Source organism: Netta rufina, assembly GCF_964035555.1.
Source record: "Netta rufina genome assembly, chromosome: 1".
Taxonomy (NCBI): Eukaryota; Metazoa; Chordata; class Aves; order Anseriformes; family Anatidae; genus Netta; species Netta rufina.
In genome coordinates, this window is record NC_140123.1 from 126,310,061 (window position 1) to 126,317,354 (window position 7,294).

At 47.5% G+C, this 7,294-nt stretch overlaps 1 protein-coding gene across 1 annotated transcript in view; it reads right to left on the reverse strand.

The window, feature by feature from the left end:
- The window catches only part of TSPAN9 (tetraspanin 9), a 171,795-nt gene extending 165,095 nt beyond the window's left edge, over positions 1-6,700 (reverse strand). The window contains exon 1 of the mRNA XM_084294415.1: positions 6,673-6,700. The gene's annotated coding sequence lies outside the window, so the exon portion shown is untranslated. The remainder of the gene's footprint in view (positions 1-6,672) is intronic.
- Positions 6,701-7,294: the final 594 nt, after the last annotated feature.

Here is a 7,294-nt window from a genome sequence, read left to right on the forward strand (position 1 = left end):
TATCCTTTTCATGAGAATATACGGAACAGTCCAAGCAATCACAAATCAGTAAAGACTGTCCACGGCAAAGACAATTCAATTTTAACACCAGTATAAAAACTAAAGCTCAGTTCACAGCTGATTCTAGAGACACGCAGTAACTTGGCCTCAGAAATACAATCAGCTTTTCACTAGTTAGTGTGATGTGCTTCCTTTTTTTACAACAGGGATCATGGAAATAAACGCTCCAGCTATTAGTCACTTCCACCTTCAGAAATATCAGGCATTAGAGTAGCACAACGGCGTTTGTATTGTAATGGAGAACTCTGGCAGCAAAAGGAAAAACCTTCAAAAGAACTTAAAAACTTTCCTGTTGTACATTTTGAAATAAAGATCAATGCAAACTTAGGGCTACAAAGATGGTGAAGGGCCTAGAGGGGAAGACATATGGGGAGCAGCTGAGGTCACTAGGCCTGTTCAGCCTGGAAAAGAGGAGGCTGAGGGGGGACCTCATCGCAGCCTACAGCTTCCTCACAATGGGGAGTGAAGGGGCAGGCGCTGATCTATTCTCTTTAGTGACCAGTGATAGGACCCACAGGAATGGTGTCAAGCTGCTGTAGGGGAGGTTCAGGCTGGATATTATGAAGATGTTCTTCACTGAGAGGGTTGTCGTGCACTGAAACAGGCTCCCCAGGGACATAGTCACGGCACCAAGACTGTCGGAGTGTAAGAAGCATTTGGGCTGTGCTCTTAGTCATATGGTCTGAATTTTTGGGTAGACCTGTGTGGTGCCAAAAGTTGGACTCGATGATCCTTATGGGTCCCTTCCAACTCGGGATATTCTATGATTCAAACTTCAAATCTTTTAAAATTATGTTATCACTTCAGTGTTAATACAAAATAATATTCATATCACTGCAAAGAAACACTACGCTCAATGAATACCTTTGTCCATTTAAGTATTTATTGGAGCATATGCTTACAATTTAGTCTGCCTCATCTCCTTAAGTTGCGCCAGGGTAGTTTTAGGTTGGATGTTAGGAAGAACTTCTTTACCGAAAGGGTTGTGAGGCATTGGAACAGGCTGCCCAGGGAAGTGGTGGAGTCACCATCCCTGGAAGTCTTTAAAAGACGTTTAGATGTAGAGCTTAGGGATATGGTTTAGTGGGGACTGTTAGTGTTAGGTCAGAGGTTGGACTCGATGATCTTGAGGTCTCTTCCAACCTAGAAATTCTGTGATTCTCTGATTCTGTGATTCCTTGGAGCTATCCCTAGAATATGCTTACCTGTTTTATATTCTCAGTCTTAAAAGCTCTTCAACAATAGGATTTTTTACCCCTCCTCAACAGGCAGTTTAACAGCCATGAAAATGCAGTTCTTTGCCTCCTGGGGATGCCGTATTTCCTAACTATCCTTTCTTCTGTATGAAGCATAGAGGTCAGATGCATCCTGGTTAACTTTGCAGTCAGCGTCTGCCCGATGACCATGCCCTATGCTGCCAACTCTATCCCTCAAGGTTTATTTTGGACAGCAAGGACTGGAAGAGCTTGGAATAATGGAAGAAGCAGTTTAATAGAGCATGAAGAGGAAGTGTTTTTGAAAGCAGGCTGAGATGGAAGAGTGAGAAAGGGGTTAAAAGCCAGTTTAAGAACAATGCCTTCAAATGTAGCAATAGATAACTAATAGACAACTTCTCAAGAAATACATCATGACTTTCTCACAAACACCTGTGCAGTGAGGAAAGCATCTAACTTATTTAACAGAGAACAGTCTCCTGCCTCATTACAAACACAGGACAGAAAGCATGTTATTGAATCACAGAAAGTAAGCCATGCAAATGAGGTGATGATTTTTGTGGTTTTTTTTTTGTTTTTTGTTTTTTTTGGTTTTTTTTCCCCAGGAAACATAGCATTTATATCCAGCACTGAAAGATTCACCTGAGATAGACTACAAAAAGCAGCAGAAACAGTTTCTGAAAGACAGTTTTAAGAAACTTGGAGAGATGGAGAGGTAGGACAGAATGGATGAGTGACAGTTCTTTCATCTCCAATAGAGCATCTTGTTACACATGAGCAAAAGTGCAGAGAATTTTACAACTTCCCAGTGAGTATTTGTATTCACAATGAAATTCTAGCATGCATTATGGTAAGGAAAGACAAGGCAGTCCATCGGCACTTCCCTACTTTATCACAATTGCACCGCTACACAGAGTGGAAATGGCAAAGACCCATCTCTGATGCACTCACATTCTCTGGGTATCAAGAAGCTGGCCCTGCCAGGACTGATTCTGCCCTAATATCTGTAACAACCACACCACTAACGGGAAAGTTCTCTCCTGATCCTGACATATTTATTCCATTTTCTAGAGTCAAAGAAGGCAGCCCTCAGACAAAAAATTCTCCCTGATCATACACTGTCTTTTCCCAATCTTGGCAGCATGATGTACTGTCATCACACTTCCTACATGAACTCTGAAAGAACAGGACTTAACCATCTCCCAAAGGTATCTTTAAGTGATGGCAAGCTAAGAAGCCATTTTGTACATTGGGAATCACCAAAGGAAAGCGAATTTTCAAAAAGAAAGATTCTTTAACCCCATTACACATACACCTTTCCAGCATAAGCCTTCAGCATAGTGAGGAAAATGTTTAACTTTTTTAAATTCCCTTATTAAGTTTCTTAGCAACATATCATCATCCTAAAACCTTTTACTGTTTCTCCTCATGGAGAAGCCAATGAGGAGAGTGGCTATTCTGGACCTCATTCTTACCAACAAGGAGGGGCTGGTGAGGAATGTGAAACTCAAGGGCAGCCTTGGCTGCAGTGACCGAGAAATGGTGTGGTTTAGGATCATGAGAGCAGCAAGGAGGGAGTACAGCAAACTTGCTACCCTGGACTTTGGGAGAGCAGACTTTGGTCTCTTCAGTGATCTGCTTGGTAGAGTACCATGGGACAAAGCCCTGGAGGGAAGACGGACTCAGAAATCTGGTTAATATTCAAGGATCACTGTTTGTCATATTTGAGAAGTCTGCAGATGACACCAAGCTGCATGGTGTGGTCTACATGCTGGAGAGAATGGATATCAACCAGAGGGACCTGGACAGGCTTGAGGGGTGGGCCTGTAGCAACCTCATGAGATTCAACAAGACCAACTGCAAGGTCCTGCACCGAGGTCAGGGCTATCCAAAGCACAAAAACAGGCTGGGAGGAGAATGGATTGAAAGCAGCACTGATAAGAAGGACTGGGGGGTGTTGGTTGACGACAAGCTCAACATGAGCCAGCAACGTATGCTTGCAGCCCAGGAAGCCAACTGTATCCTGAGCTGCATCAAAAGAAGTATGGCCAGCAGGTTGAGGAAGGTGAATCTCCCCCTCTAGTCTGCTCTCAGGAGACCCTACGTGGAGTAATGCATTCAGCTCTGGGGACCCCAGCACAAGAAGGATGTGGATCTATTAGAGTGAGTCCAGAGGAGGGACATGAGGATGATCAAAGGGCTGCAATACCTCTCCTGTGAAGACAGGCTGAGGGAGCTGGAGTTGTTCAATGTGGAGAAAAGGCTCTGGGAAGACCTTATAGCAGCCTTCCAATACCTAAAGGGGGCCTACAAGAAGGCAGGAAAGGGATTTTATCAGGGAGTATTTTGATAGAACATCAAGGCTTTGAAGACAAGGCTTTGAATTAAAAGCAGATAGATTTTGATTAGATCTAAGGAAGAAATTCTTTACTGTGAGGGTGATGAGGCACTGGAACAGGTTGCCAAGAGAAGCTGTGGATGTCCCATCCCTGGAAGTGTCCAAGACCAGGTTGGATAAGGCTTTGAGCAACCTGGTCTGGTGGGAGGTGTGGCATGGGGGGCGGGTGTCAATTTAGATGATCTTTAATGTCCTTTCCAACCCAAAGCATTCTATGATTCTTTATCTTTGGTACTTACAAATATTGCCATAGTTTCACATACAAATACTACCTTCCTTCCCAGACCTAACAGCTGCTTAATATTAAAATCAGAAACTCATGTTGGAGCAAACCTGAGGAGGCCATCTAGTCCAAATGATGCTCAGCACATGGTCAGCTATAAGTCAGAACAGGGCTTTATCCGCTCAGGTCTTAAGAGCCTGTGAGGACAGACATTGCATAACTTGTTCTAACACTTGACTGTCTTCACACTGGAAAAGTTTTTTGTTATATCTGGCTTGTACGACTTGTTTCAACGTGTTTGTTGTCTCTCATCATACCATCATGCACCACTGAGAAGAGTGTAGTTCAGTCTTCTTGTTAAATACTCTCTCTTAAGTACTAGAAGGATACTATTAGGTCTCATCAAAGCCTTCTCTTCTCAAGGCTGAACAAGCCTATTTCTCAGTCTCAGGCCCTCATACTGTATTAGGGCCCTGAGCACATGAAAGGCCTTTAAATACCTTAATCAGCCTTACCTAGTGCCTCCACAACCGCTATGCCAAACGGCCTATAGGATCCATTTCAGCTCAGCCCTGGGTCTTCAGTCCCAGCCTGAGGTGTGTCTGTATCCAGCTTTGTCACAGCTGTGCCTTTGTCTGGCCACTCACTTGAGCCACACTGACACACAGACTGACTTCCTATCTTGACCTCAGACCTGCTGCATCACTATGGACCTGACCCATGATAACTGGACTGTGTCTGACCCTGGTTACCATCAATTAGCCTTAACCTGACCTGCAAATTCACTTCCCAAGTTGACCTTGGACCTACCTCATTACCACAGTCATGCCTGGTAATCTAGACTCTTGCTTGGCAGTGTCTGCCATCCCATCCCCAACGTCTGTCTCACTAAGTACCATGGACTGGAAATATGCATCTCTAATTGATATTTTCTGGTGAAATAATCATGGTATCTAAGATAACACTGACATTCACAATTAACCCTCCACCCTCCTCAAGAAATATTAATAGGATTGCTTGCACCTCTGAGCTTTGTCTGAATAATGCAAGTGATGCCACCTTAGTTATATTCTGACCCCAAAGTCTTCTCATGCAATTTTATTAATTAGAATTATTCAGTTTTAAAGAAAATACAGGTGCCCCAAACCAAATTTGCAACAAGTTCTCCAGCCCCTTTTTTTTAGAAAAAAGGCCTTGTCTGCAGGATTTGCAACATGAACAGCACAGGTCTAAAAATAAAGAAGGAAAGGAAAAGATCTGGAGGCAGAAGCTATATTAGCTTCATCAGTTTTCATTTCAGAAGCTCAGTAAAATGTAAAATGGAAACGAATGGCATAGGAGCATAAAAAGTGATTTCCTTGATGTTATCAGCCACACACATACCACATTGATAAATTATCTTTTGAAATCATTTTAAATATTTTAAGTTCTAAGTTTGGCTCATATTCTATGCTGATATAAGTCATATTAATTCATTTCTTCAGTAATTATTATCCTTTAAAACTACCTGTAGCACCTGCTACTAAAAATAGTAGAACTGGCTACAGTAATATGCCAAATGTTTGCATCTACATGGTGAAGGTAAAGTTTAAGTCCATCTGGGAATTACAGCAAAAACAAGCTGCACAATTTGACTTCCATGGTTCTTCTGGAGAATACCTAACTTTTTCCAGTCAAATCCCAAGTGACCCACCAAAAGTCTTAAAATAAGTTCAGTGCAGTCAGGCAAGAAATTCGGATGTTCACATTCCCAGCCCTGTTGTTCAAACCATAAAAACTATACAGTGTAAAAGCAGAACAAGACTTGATAGTAGCACTAAGTAAGGAAATACAGCTTTATTTACCCTTGCACTCTAGTTTTTCCCCAACACAGCATCTCCACACCACAGGTCCTCCTCCCTGCCCATCTGAAATCTCCTGATCTGAAGGCCTTTTCAAGAGAGGCAGAGGTCACGGAGCTCCCACCCCACACCAGAAGCAGGGTGACAGGTAAACACCCAAAGATTCATCCAGAAAAGTTTCCAAAAGCTTGAACAGGAAAAGACAAAGCCCAGAGCCAAGTTCTGCGTACAAAGGGGGGAGGCAGGAAGCACCTCAGTGGCAGCTTCTGAGAGCTGTCAGCTCCTCCAGCAGCCACCGCTTTCTCCCTGAACTGCCCTGGGGCTTCCCTCCGGCGCTACCTCACCTCTGGGGCAATCTCACCTCTGCTCTGCCTCCTGCGGGGACTTCTCCCCGCTCCCACCCACCCAAGGCTCAGCTCGGGTCGGCATCTTCACATCGTGCTGCAGCCCTAGGGGCTGTACAAGGGGAGAAGGAAGGCAGGCTCCCCTCCTCGTCCAGGGCAGCACTGCCGTAGGCGTATTTCCCCTGGTGGCAGGGAGCACTCTCTGGCTGAAGGCATCTGCTCCGCTGGAAGATGGGCACTACAAGTTCCCTGGCTCGGATCAGGAGCGCGTACACAGGAGCCACTGGGCTCGCCTTGTCCCTCTCCATTAACTTTCCAGCTTCCGCAGAAGAAATCACACAGGCGCCGGGCGGTGGGACGGTGTCGCTGCTTTCAGCTCCCATCTCCCTGCCCCTGCCACCCACCCTCACCCTCCCGCGGGGTCCCTGCCGCTCCCCAGCGCCTCTACCCGCCAGGCCGCAACTCCGGCACCACGCAGCACCCCCCGCCACCGGCTTCTCCCCCTCCGCCCCGCTGCTTCCCCTCCCCGAGGCCGGGAAGCGCCCGCAACTTTTCCCTCGGGCTCCCTGCACCCCGCGCCGCCGGGGCTCACCCGCACGTCCCCGGACCGCGCTGGGCTGGGCCGGGCCGGGCCGGATAGGGCCGAGTCCTAAGGGAGCTGCAGAGGCACGGCAGGACACGGCTCCAGCTCCTGCCAGCGGAAACGGGAGGAGGGGCTGGGACCGGCCCTACAGAGCGGGGAGGAGCTGGGGGCGCTGCCCAGGGGCCGGCTCCAGCCCCGCCGAGGGGAGGGAGCAGCACCAGCACCGGCCCCGGCCCCCAGCGGGGCTCGCCCCAGCAGCGCCGCGCATCCGGAGCCGACCCGGCTGAATTCGGAGCGGGGCTGCGGCCATCCCGCACCGCGTCCCCTTTTGGGGAGCTCTGCCTGGAACCTGCTCACCCGTGGCCCGAGGTGTCCGCCACGGGACCCCTGGGGCATCCCCAAAATGGGTGCCAGGGGCTTCTGGACCCTCACAGACTTAGGGGACTGCAACCGAAGGCTGCGGGGAGCACCTTCCATCTCCCTCCCTCAGCTGCCTCTGCTGTCCTGCGGGGCCTGCAGTTGAGCATCTACTGCGCTCTGCAGGGCAGGGGTAGTAACCATGCTAAGCTGTGAACAGTTCAGCTGTTAGCTGCTCCAAGCCTGTGTCAGGCAGTATTGCTGCGACTTCCAG